The 13,704-nt window shown below is 45.1% G+C and overlaps 1 protein-coding gene across 1 annotated transcript in view; it reads left to right on the top strand.

Moving 5' to 3' along the window:
• DEPTOR (DEP domain containing MTOR interacting protein) overlaps positions 1 to 13,704 on the top strand; it is a 47,939-nt gene that overhangs the window by 5,218 nt on the left and 29,017 nt on the right. The gene's annotated exons all lie outside the window — the stretch shown is intronic.

The raw sequence follows: 13,704 nt of genomic DNA, 5'->3' as shown, positions 1-13,704 counted from the left end.
AGCGGTCACATGTTGTACTTAAGCCACGTGACCGCTGAGGCCCAATGACAAGTCTCCGTGGCCACTGACCTTCTTCATGAGTCTGGAGGGCCAAAGAGGGTGACAGACGTGTGCTGGAGTTCAGGAGAGGTGAGTAACACTGTTTTTTATGTTGACTCATCTCCCCTGGGCCTCCACTTATTATACTCTGGATTATAAAGAGTCCCCATGGTGTGATAATAGCAGATCCGATTCAGATGTGTTCAGTCTGATCGAAACCACTTGTAGAACCTCACGAATATTGTAATAACTAAAGATGAGCGAACACTGTTCGAAACAGCCGTTTCGAATAGCACGCTCCCATAGAAATGAATGGACGTAGCCGGCACGCGGGGGGGCCACTTCCATTCATTTCTATAGGAGCGTGCTATTCGGAACGGCTGTTTCGAATAGTGTTCGCTCATCTCTAGTAATAAACAAACCGAAATAGCCAACGGGCTCAAAATCTCGCGGGTTATCTGGGTTGACATTTGGTTTTGGTTATTTTTCGATTAATTACCCTGCCCTAGTTCCGGCCTAATTCAGCTGCTTGCACTGAGGATTGTGAGCCCTGTAGTTGCCCAGCAAACACTTGATTTCCTGTCTGGGTGACCACCATTTGATTACATGGCGTGATGTACATGTTGTAGTCACAGCGATCTCAATCTGCCATACACTGCCCCTACGTGTTACATTAGAGATGAGTATAAGGGCATGTTCACATGGCAGAAGTTGGTGAGGAATTCAAAGTGGTCTTTCACATCTGCTTCTCGTGGTCTTCAGTGGGAGGCAGCGCCGGAAGCTTCAGTGCACTAAAAAAGAAGCGCCCTATTTAGTCTTGCCACAGTTTCTGAGGAAGCCATGGCCTGAGGTTTCACGCTTGAATGGTCCCATTGTATAGGGGGAGGAACCTTAAAAAATATATATATATATATATATATATATATATATATACTGTATGTGTGTGTGTGTGTGTGTGTGTGTGTGTATATATATTATATATATATATATATAATTTATTTATTTTTACTCCAATTTGATTTTTTGTATTGATATTTTTAATCCCCTCAATGACCTAGACCACCAAGAATGGCTCCTTCGCTGCTCTAGACCACCAGGGATACTATCATTGATGCTTTCACTGCCCTAGACCACCAGGGATATTATTATGGGCTCCTTCGCTGCTCTAGACCACCGGGGATACTATCATTGATGCTTTCACTGCCCTAGACCACCAGGGATATTATTATGGGCTCCTTTGCTGCTCTAGACCACCAGGGATATTATTATGGGCTCCTTTGCTGCTCTAGACCACCAGGGACATTATTATGGGCTCCTTTGCTGCTCTAGACCACCAGGGATACTATCACTGACGCTTTCACTGCTCTAGACCACCAGGGATACTATCACTGACGCTTTCACTGCTCTAGACCACCAGGGATATTATTATGGGCTCCTTTGCTGCTCTAGACCATCAGGGATATTCTTATGGGCTCCTTTGCTGCTCTAGACCACCAGGGATACTATCACTGATGCTTTCACTGCCCTAGACCCCCAGGGATATTATTATGGACTCCTTCGCTGCTCTAGACCATCATAAGCCTGATAAACCCCCTTTAGGTTAAGACCACATGTAAGAAAACACAGCTAAAAACCACTGCAGAAAAACACAGCAAAATGTTTATTTTTTTCGCTGCTTTTCTGCTGTGTCTTTAATTTTTGCCTTCCGTACCCCACATAAGTCTATGGAAAAAAAATTCTGCTTTCCACAGTTAAAATTAACATGGTGCGTTTTTCAAAAACACAGACGTTTTTGAAATCGCATGTATCCCCAGACATTTTTTTAAAATCACAATATGGAGATTAGGTTGCCTTTAAACGTTACAATTTCCCAGCTCACAAGTGTCTGTACTATGACATCATCATTGCCTAAATGCACTAACCAAGTACTACTAACCCCTCGCAAAGGGATCCACCTCTATGTCCACTATTAGAGGGGTTTTCCAGGCTTAAGCAATGGATGACCTATCAATTCATGTGGATGGGTAGAGCTGCAATACCGCGCACAGCCACTATACAAATGTGGGAGGGGCAACCCGGTGGCTCAGTGGTTAGCACTGCAGCCTTGCAGAGCTGGAGTCCTGGGATCGAATCCCACCAGGAACAACATCTGCAAGGAGTTTGTATGTTCTCCCTGTGATTTTGTGGATTTCTTCCAATTCTACAGAAGACTTATTGATAGGGAAAAAAAAATACATTGTGATCCTTATATGGGGCTCACAATCTACATTCAAAAAAACAAATATATGGCGCTCTGTTTGGTTTTCTGTAAAGAGAACGCAACACTTGTCCAAACACCGCAATCTCTTCAGACACCTGATTGATGAGGGTTTTGGGTGTCAGACCCCCTCTGACCTTCAATGAATGACCTGGCCTTATCAATTATTACGCCTGGAAAACCCCTTTAAAGGCAGAGTCTGTGGCTCCTCCATGTCTCACACCTTCCATTTTCCATGGCAAACCTCACTTGTGGAAATATTTTTTCCAGTTTGTAGACTTCGTCCATGATGTCACTCGTTTTTATGACACTTCTGCTTTTCTGAACATGAGAACTACTCCAGTGCTAGTATTAAAAGAGATCCCAGACTATATGTTACTAATGACCTATCCTTAGGAATGGTAGGGGTCCGACGCCACCGTGGCAGTCATCTTAAGACAGGTCATCAGTATTATAACTCTAGAAAACCCCTTTACATGATGTGTTGGGGGCACCATACACACATAGGTAATACAGGGCACAGGGCTCTGGAATTTAAAGAGATTTTCCAGGCTTTATCAATTGATGACCTATCCTCTGGAGGACATCCGGGACCTTCCGCTGAACCACTGCCTGACCACAGCTTCCGCCTCACAGGTCATGTGAAGTTATGTTTACTGGTCCCAAGGCCTGTTACAAGTGAATGGGGCTCGGTTGCAGTACCAAGAACAACCACTACAATGTATGGCGCTGTTCTTTGTCTTTCCAAACACTGTGGTCTCTTCAAACAGCTGATCATCGGCGATCCCGAATCAGACCCCCGCTGATCTTTAACGGATCACCTATCTTAAGGATAGGTGATCAATTAATAAAGGGATCCTATCATTAAAACTCAATTTTTTGTGACTAACATGTACCGGTAGGAATAGCCTTAAGAAAGGCTATTCTTCTCCTACCTTTAGATGTCTTCTCCGTGCCGCCATTCGGCAGAAATCCCAGTTTTCGTCAGTATGCAAATGAGTTCTCTCACAGCACTGAGGGCGGGCCCCAGCGCTCAAACAGCACTGGGGGCGTCCCCAATGCTGCGAAAGAACTCTCCAGCGACGCCTCCATCTTCTTCAGGATGTCCTCTTCACACGTCTTCTTCTGGTGCAGGCTTCAAACATCTAGGCCTAGGGCAAAGCCGACAGCGCGTGCCCGCTGGCCACAAGAGAATGGCTGCTTACAATACTCCTGCGCCGGAAGAAGACGCATGAAGAGGATGTTCCTGAAGAAGATGGAGGCGGTGCTGAAGAGTTCTCTCGCAGCATTGGGGACGCCCCCAGTGCTGTTTGAGCGCTAGGGACCGCCCCCAGTGCTGCGAGCGAACTCATTTCCATACAGACGAAAAACGGGATTTCTACAGAATGGCGGCGTGAAGAAGACTTCTAAAGGTAGAAGAAGAATAGCCTTTCTTAAGGCTATTCCTACGTGTTAGGCACAAAAAATTGAGGTTTAATGATAGGATCCCTTTAAGCCTTTTTAAGGGTACATAGGACTGGGCAAGGTACAAACTCGGCTCTCTAGCCTTACAGTTCACTATGGCTGCAGAGTACATGACAAGGTTTGCAGAGACGGTAAGATGTGACTGTGAGAGCAGGTCTTTGCTTTCCGGTGGGCAAGGAATGTGAGGGTAGTCGTCAGAGGCTACCATGGGAACATGTGGTTTTAGGCATCTGACCTTTGTATGTCAACGGAGGAAACCACCCGACTGAGATGATTCTGTATCTTCAGACACCAGAGATTGGGCTCACCACATCACTAGATACTTTGTGGATTGTCTGCGGCAGGTTCTTTAAGATCGTGTCGTCTTCTATTGTCCGTCAGCTGAAAGTCTGGGCTTAAAGGAACTAGGTCACCAAAAAAAAATTCTGTACTTTTTTACTGTACGTTTTTGTTAATTTTTTTTTTTTTTTTTACTAATTTTTTATTTTATTTATATAAATTATATAATAAATTTATAGAATTTTTTTCCCCAATTTTCATGTCCCTAGCAGATCCCTAAATAGAGCAGAGGAGAAACTCAGACAAGATGGCTGCCCCATAATCCTGCACGGAAAATTGAATAAAAAATCTACAATTGGAAAATTAAAAAGATATTAGAAAAAAATAAAATAAAATAATGGATTTCTCAATCTAGTTTTAATAAATAGAGCTTAGCGATACTTTTTTTTTTATGCCCCATAGTGGCCCCTGCACACAGTATTATCCTCCATAGTGGCCCCTGCACACAGTATTATCCTCCATAGTGGCCCCTGCACACAGTATTATCCCCCATAGTGGCCCCTGCACACAGTATTATGCCCCATAGTGACTCCTGCACACAGTATTATCCTCCATAGTGGCCCCTGCACACAGTATTATCCCCCATAGTGGCCCCTGCACACAGTATTATCCCCCATAGTGACTCCTGCACACAGTATTATCCTCCATAGTGGCCCCTGCACACAGTATTATCCTCCATAGTGGCCCCTGCACACAGTATTATACCCCATAGTGGCCCCTGCACACAGTATTATCCTCCATAGTGGCCCCTGCACACAGTATTATCCCCCATAGTGGCCCCTGCACACAGTATTATCCCCCATAGTGGCCCCTGCACACAGTATTATGCCCCATAGTGGCCCCTGCACACAGTATTATCCCCCATAGTGGCCCCTGCACACAGTATTATCCCCCATAGTGGCCCGGTAACGGCTGTCACTGGGCCCCCTAATGTCCCGGGCCCTGTGGCAGCCGCTATACCACTGCTACCATGGTAGTTACGCCACTGATCATAAGTCTATTGAGGGATTTGTGAAATCTGCCCAATTAGATCCATTAAGGTCTATGGGGCCGCGTGCAGTGGAATCCTCTTGTGTGAATAAGCACTTAATCTGGATTCACAGATCACCCCCCCCACGTTCTCTTCTGACATAGGTCTGGTGATGGAGTTCCCCTTTAATACATTCACATAGGTCTATAGTATAGTCTCATTTATATGCATCTTTCCACTGTTAGACGGGCGGCACACCCTTGCGGTACACGGTTGGTGGTGAGCATTGATGCCGGACTACTATTTATGTTCTGTCCATCATGTGGTTTCTTGGCTATAGCCAGTACCAGGCAGGGTAGAATAGTCCTGTTTGTTGGGCAGAGTGCAGACTCATGGCGGACGGGGGCGGCTGTGTTTTACTATATACAGTCTTCTCAGTTGTGAAACTACAGACAAAATTCATTGTGTGTGTACAGTGCCAAGTACCGGCGTTGCTTCACAGTGCCCCATCGCTGGCAAGCAGGAAAACTGCTAATGGCTTCCTGTTTCCTCTCCATTTTAACGCAACCCAACCGAGATACATTAGCTCTATATACAGAAAGCGAGCAGGGCCCTTAACCCCATGTCGAGCACATGCATGTTAGTCCATATAACTGTGCTCAGATTTCAGCTATTTGCTAACGTGAACATGTATATTATTATTATTATTTTATTAATATTATTTTAGCATTTTATTAGTTTTATTTTTTAATTTTAAATAATTTTTATTAAGATTAATTTCCTAATATATCTTTACATTAGTCGGTGCTCTGTTTTTCCCATGTATAGCTCTAAATCCATAGCATAGCTATAGAATTGAATGATAAACTTTTTACTGCCTGCACCCAACACTAGGGGGCGCTTACTTCACATGACCTATTCTTAGGTTCTGGGGTGGATTACCCAGGGCCCGGTAACAACTGCACATTTGCCCCATTATAATCCGACCTTGTAGTCAACTGTATCAGAAATTCCTCTTCAGTTTCCGCCACCGATTTCCATCAAAATGGAGCAAGACGCTTATTTTTTCAGCCTCCTGCTGTGATCTCTGCCTCCCATTGCTTTAGGTATTCTGTCATTAAAATCACATTTTTTTTTTTGATTGCACATAGGAATAGCCTTAAAGTCTATTCTTCTCCTACCTTTAGATGTCTTCTCCGCGCCACCGTTCGGTAGAAATCCTGATTTACGTCTGTATGCAAATGAGTTCTTCTAGGCCTTGGGCAGAGCCGACTGCGCATGCCCACAGGCCACAAGAAAATGGCCGCTTACTTACTGTGTATGCGCAGTCGGTTCTGCCCGAGGCCTAGCAGTTTGAACCCAGCTCCGGAAGAAGGCGCGCAGAGAGGCCGTTCCTGAAGAAGATGGAGGCGGCGCTGGAGATTTCTCTCGCAGCACTGGAGACACCCCCAGTGCTGTTTGAGCGCTGGGGACCGCCCCCAGTGCTGTGAGAGAACTAATTTGCATACGGATGAAAACTGGGATTTCAACCGAACTACGGCGTAGAGAAGACATCTGAAGTTAGGAGAAGAATAGCCTTTCTTAAGGCTATTCCTACATGTGATCGACAAAAAATGTGATTTTTGATAGAATCCCTTTAATGGAATCCGCCCTCAAATCTGCAGTAAAATCCTTTGTGTAAACTTATCCTAAGACTGAAGAAAACAAATGTTGTTGATCCAGAAGAAGGAGCAAAACCAACTCTCCATGAAGTATTCGACTATAATTCACTTCAGTGGTGATGATCCACAATACCAGACACAGACTGTACTTAGGCGTGGTGCATTTTATGGGAAAGAAACCTTTTTTCCTAATCCTGGACAATCCCTTAAAACTCCATTATATCATTATGAGTCTAATCCTATAATTACATCTGTAGAATCGCTGAAAGTGCCTGGAGAATACAGGAAAGTGACAAGTCTGCGGCCAGGCTCCTCACATGTCATGGATCACTTTTTATCTCAATTATGATCTGCTTATTGTGGGAGGATCCTTCGAACAAAGAAGGTCCAAAGTGGATGATCCCTTTAAGGCTGAAGCCACACATCACAGAAAAGCTGCATTTTTTTGTTGAAGATTTTGTTGCGGTTTTTTGAGCCCAAAGCATAGAGGTGTTATCTTCTATTGTGATCCTCTCTGCCTTGTTTCTTATATCAATGAGGTCTCTGCTGCTATGAAACCCCTTCAGAAGTATAAGGGCTAGTTCACGCGGTGGGGCGGATTTTAGCACCGAGAGTGACGCGGGGAGGCACGTCGCTCTCAGGTCAAAACCCGCCTTCCACGACTGGCGCCGTTGCAGCTTCCCCTTCTGGAGTTGGCTCAAATGAATGGGCCGACTCCGGAGGTTGCGCCACCAGGCAGGGTGTCAGTATCAGATTGGTGGGTGTCTGAATATTGATCTCCCTCCACAGTGGATTTCAAGGGCGGCTACCATCATTTTTAGGCCTAGTTCACACGGGGCAAGGGGGGCGTATCTTGGTCCTGATTTCGACATGGGAAGCCGCGTCAGAATAGGAACAAAATCCGCCTGCCGTGACTTCCGAGAGTCGCGGCACTCCGGTCCAGCGTAGGCCCAAATGAATGGGCCTAGTCCGAAGCGTGCTGCCGCGAGGCAGAGGCCACTGCTGAATCAGCTGCAGAATCCGCCTGAAGAAAGGGCGGCTTGCTACTTTTTTCCGCTAGCGGCAACATGCCACTCACGGAAAAAAGAACGCTAGTGGTCTCCATAGACCACCATTGTGAGGGGGCGGATTATGGTGTGGATTACACGCTATAATCTGTGCCCGTGTGAACGGGCCCTAAGGCTGGTATTTGGACTAGTGGACAAAATGAAAATTGCAAGATATTTTACTTTTTCTTTAAAATCTAAGTAGTGACATGGAAAATTACAAATTTCTTCAGTTTCCTTGGCTAATAAATTCATGACATGTCCTTTGAAGATTGGTGGGGCTCATCCACCCTGCCGATCCTATGCAACCTCTTCGATCCCAGCACAGCGCCGCTCCTGTTACAGTGGCTGTGCTTGGTATTTCAGCCCAGCCTCATTCTCTTCAATGGGTGTGAGTTGCAAACAGGCCACGTGATTCATGAATGTAATGTCATGGCCTGTAAAGCGGAAGTGATGCTCATTAAGTGTTACAGCCGTTTCAAACGCCTGATCCCGTGGGGGTCCCAGGTAGGTGTTGGACCACCATGGCTCTTCAGTTGATGACTTCTCCTAAGTATAACCAGGACTAACTTCTCCTAACCTAATAATAGAGCCAGGCAGATGTCTTCAGATGATTGATGAGGACGAAAGTGTTTGCACAGTGACATTCCACAAGGAGAACCAGTGACCTGGAGTTGACCCTCAAGATAATGATCTCTACTTCTAGCACTTACTGAACTGGAAGAGGGTTGGAATCTTACCCCCTTCCCCCCATCTTCATATTCTCCATCCATTGGCTAGGACTACATGGTCACTTTACCTTGACTATTGTCTTGCGTCCAAAAATCGTTGCATCGCTCTGCGACTCTTTGACTAAAGTCGCGTTGTGACCCGGGCGGTGTTGCAACGTGCTCTTTTTCTAACTTGACGTCTCAGTTGCAGCACCCTCTGGGTCACAATGCAACTCCAGGTCTTCCCACTGAATGAAATAAAGGGGGGGGGGACCAGGTGTGACTTATAGGAGCTGAAACTCAAAAGGGGGCATACCAAACTCATATTCAAAGAGAGGTGAGGATCTGATCTGGCGCTTCACAGCCTCATAGACTTCTATAGGTTCCATATAGTGGCTTTGTACAGTGATGAATGCGGACACACCCTGTGTGTGCAAAGTGTGATCATCTGCACACCATTAGCAGAGTATGGTGACCACTGTGTGGAGGGTGTGATAATCTGCATGGTAAGATCAGAGAGTGATAGTTCCCCCATCACCCCCCCCCCCCCCCCCTCAGGGTGTAAAAAAAATCACACAATATGCAACCTACACCCATGATACAATACATAAGACATATGCATAACTTATTTGGTAGTGCAGTATTAAGGGGGTATTCCAGGACTCATTATGTGACTAGTGGGGGGAGTGAGTGCAGCTCTGGAGTATAATACAGGATGTAACTCAGGATCAGTACAGGATAAGTAATGTAATGTATGTACACAGTGACTGTACCAGCAGAATAGTGAGTGCAGCTCTGGAGTATAATACAGGATAAGTAATGTAATGTATGTACACAGTGACTGTACCAGCAGAATAGTGAGCGCAGCTCTGGAGTATAATACAGGATAAGTAATGTAATGTATGTACACAGTGACTGTACCGGCAGAATAGTGAGCGCAGCTCTGGAGTATAATACAGGATAAGTAATGTAATGTATGTACACAGTGACTGCACCAGCAGAATAGTGAGTGCAGCTCTGGAGTATAATACAGGATAAGTAATGTAATGTATGTACACAGTGACTGTACCGGCAGAATAGTGAGCGCAGCTCTGGAGTATAATACAGGATAAGTAATGTAATGTATGTACACAGTGACTGCACCAGCAGAATAGTGAGTGCAGCTCTGGAGTATAATACAGGATAAGTAATGTAATGTATGTACACAGTGACTGTACCGGCAGAATAGTGAGCGCAGCTCTGGAGTATAATACAGGATAAGTAATGTAATGTATGTACACAGTGACTGCACCAGCAGAATAGTGAGTGCAGCTCTGGAGTATAATACAGGATAAGTAATGTATGTACACAGTGACTGCACCAGCAAAATAGTGAGCGCAGCTCTGGAGTATAATACAGGATAAGTAATGTATGTACACAGTGACTGTACCAGCAGAATAGTGAGCGCAGCTCTGGAGTATAATACAAGATAAGTCATGTAATGTATGTACACAGTCACTGCACCAGCAGAATAGTGAGTGCAGCTCTGGAGTATAATACAGGATAAGTAATGTAATGTATGTACACAGTGACTGTACCAGCAGAATAGTGAGCGCAGCTCTGGAGTATAATACAGGATAAGTAATGTAATGTATGTACACAGTGACTGCACCAGCAGAATAGTGAGTGCAGCTCTGGAGTATAATACAGGATAAGTAATGTATGTACACAGTGACTGCACCAGCAGAATAGTGAGCGCAGGAGGTGACTGAGGAAGCCAGTCTCGTGGCGAAACGCGTAGGGGGGGGGTCCTTCTACCTATCAGTCCATTATCTTTGGGTGTTTTGCTGACCTTTAAATCTTTCAACATGACATCAGGTAATTAATACAGTTATCATTATATTGGAACTTTCTGTCAGGTTCTGTAGTAGGATGTTGCACTTAAATTTGAGGGTGGTTTTGTCAATGTGACTAGTATTTTTATAGCTGCCTCACATTTTCTTGCTTAATTCTGTGCAACAAAATTTTGATGTGTTTCCCATTTGCTATTCAATGATGCACTGACATAACATTGTATATTTATTCTCATGGGTCACATATCTTGAATATTGTTATATATTAATAATATTCTATAGTGAATATAACAGAATCCTGCTATTCCATATATTTGTATTGTTGTTGCCTGAATTTATATTATAGGATTCAGCAAAAAACACCTTATGCTATCTGTTCTACGTGTCTATTCTGTTTGTGTCTTTGGCTTTATCCATCTGCCCTGCTGTATATTATTGAATTTTAAGTGGCATTTATTTGCCAAAATATTTAATAAATATTTAAAACTTTTTTAATTAATTGGATTGAGTGTTGGCTTGAGCTTTTTCCGTGATGTTATGGATAATGTTTTTCATGGCCATTTTTGTGTTATTTGGGGTGCTTCTATGTGTAAGGGCTTAGTATACGAGACAAGTCCTTGAATTGCTCTTTCATGTTGCCAGGGATATAACCAGGTGAAGTGTGACAGGATTCTTAGCCAATGTATTGAGTTGTCTTGCATGTGCTTTTATGAAGATTTTGCAAGCATCTTGGATATGCGGAGTCTGCTCCAAGAGAAAAATTAGATAAGGTAGTAAAGTATCTTCTGCTCCTGTGCAGTTACCTCTCCCTAGCAGTAGTGGCGCTATATCACTTGAAGTCCATTTGAAGCTCTGTCATGTATTTGTCAGCTGTACACAGCCTGCGATTTATTATTCATGAGTCTTACTCTGCTGCCCTAGATAATTTTCCTACAACTTCTCTCTTGGGATTGACATCATTTCTCTCGCATGAAAGTTGCAAAGGCCTAGAAATCCGGCGAAATTCTGTAATTTCCAGTCTGTCAGACAATGATGTGTGCAGCTATGGCAGGTTGGATATATCTTCACCAGCGGACATAACTGGACACATCTGGCTCTATAGGTGAAGCAGATTTTTTTTTTTTTTAAGGAAGACATGAACAAGTCTGATCAAATGCAGCGCCATCATATGAACCGCACATACGTCCGATTAGTCACACACAACATGTTAAGGAGTTCATGTTAGCATTCCCGCAGTCTGGGGCAGTAAGGGGTTAACGTCTGGGTTACAATGAGAGGACCCCAGTTTATGTATTTCTTTGATATGTGGTGTTCTACATACACATGACATAATCCTGTTCCTCCTATGGGGGGGGGGGGCTCCAGGCAAACCATCTTATTACCCCTGGACAAAAGAGGGAGGCCACTGTGGAGATCACTGCCCAATACGTGTCCAGCTGTCACCAACTAAGAGGAAGATGAGACTGTCAAACCCTCTACTCCCCCATGGACTATTAAACCCACCACCACCACCCAAAAGACCACTATGCCCCTCCATCACCCGTCTACCCCATACGCACCGATACCCACACGCCCCAAACAAGAACGATGAGACCCTGAGGACACTCAAACCCCCAATGCACGAACCCCTCGGAGTCCAGGGGACACTTCTTAGGGCCTTTTTCAACTCCTGTGGTTGCTTCAGCCATCTTTTTCGGTGTGGCCTGCTGGGGGAGCAGAATATCAACCAGGGAAAGAAATAGACTTGACAGGCTGATCAGGAGGGCCAGCTCTTTCCTGGGGAGCCCCGTGGACCCAGTACAGGTGGTGGGTGACAGAAGGATACTGTCTGTGGTGACCTCCATGCGGGAGAACAAATCCCACCCCATGTATGGGACCCTGATGGGACTTGGCAGCACTGTAAGTGACCGTCTGCTTCACCCCAAGTGTGAGAAGGAGCTATCGCAAGTCCTTCCTTCCAACCGCGACCAGGCTGTATAATCTACATCAGACCAAGCGAAGATCACTCCGCACACTACGCACTGTTTCAGCCACAGGGCCCGCGACACAAGACTCTCGCTGGTTAGTCCCATTGGGTCATAGGCTGAACGGTGAACAAACCTGGCAAAAGTCTGTTTCAACTTTTCATCATGGAATCCACAGGGCTGGAACTGGGAGAGGAATCCGAGGTTACTCCATGTGAACCTTCCCTTAGTGGGTAATTTTGGCCTCAATGGGAATCCACCTTAATAGGGGACTCTCTAGGGCTTCCCCTTTCATTACACCTAACAGGATGCCATGAGTGGGCCTCATTGCTTCATATTAGATGATACCCCCATATAGGTCAGTGTGATCTTTGGGGGCATGCTCATTGCGGATCAAAACCTGCACGCATGACTGATCATGATCGCTGATCGTGTGACTGATCAATGTGATGTCATCAGCATAGGGAAGAGGCTGCAATGTTTGTGAACGCTGTAGCCACATCAAAAAGCTGATCTGTAGGGGGTCACAGGCCTTGGACCCCAACCGATCACACATTGATGAGTATTTTTAGCCCGGAAAACCAGTTTAACCACAAAACACAAGAACGCGACCTCCTACGTGTCCATCTGGACGTAGACTTGACATGGGCTCGAACAAACATTCAGATCCCGGGATGTAAAGTAGAATAAAATAAACAGTTTTTGGAAAGTTGACAAATTTTTAGCAAAAAGCCAGCCGTGCTGTAGGGACTCGATTATGGGACATAGCCAGAAGTGACTGGACGCAAAGGGGTTTAATAATGCAGCCTATCATGAATAATTAAAGGGATTTTCCCATGACAGACCTTAATTGCGTATTGGTTGTATCTTTTAAAGGGATCCTATCATTGGATACCCTTTTATTTTCTCTCTAATCTCCTACCTTTAGATGTCTTCTCCGCACCGCCGTTCGGTAGAAAATCCATGTTTTCTTCGGGATGCAAAAGAGTTCCCTTGCAGCACTGGGGGCGGGCCCCAGCGCTCATGCAGCACTGGGGGCGTCCCCAATGCTGCAAGAGAACTCTCCAGCACCGCCCCCATCTTCTTCTGGAACACCCTCTCCCTGTGTCTTCTTCCGTCCTGGGTTTCAATCTTCTAGGCCTCAGACCTTGGGCAGAGCTGACTGCGCATGCCCGGGCCACAAGAAAATGTCCGCTTTCACAGTAATCTGGTGTAAGCGGCCATTTTCTTGTGGCCGCTTACACAGTAATCCCAATGATATGATTCCTTTAAAGGGAGTCTCTCACCAGGATGAAGCCTATTAAACCAGTAACTTGGTGAAATAGGTCAGACTCATCCAAACGTAACACTTTTCCCGTCTGAAAATTTGTGGCTCTGTTGCCAAGATATTCAATTATTTAACAATATGCAAATGAGCAACCT

The sequence above is a fragment of the Leptodactylus fuscus genome, chromosome 4 (assembly GCF_031893055.1).
Source record: "Leptodactylus fuscus isolate aLepFus1 chromosome 4, aLepFus1.hap2, whole genome shotgun sequence".
Classification (NCBI taxonomy): domain Eukaryota; kingdom Metazoa; phylum Chordata; class Amphibia; order Anura; family Leptodactylidae; genus Leptodactylus; species Leptodactylus fuscus.
This window is presented reverse-complemented; position numbering and strand designations above follow the sequence as displayed.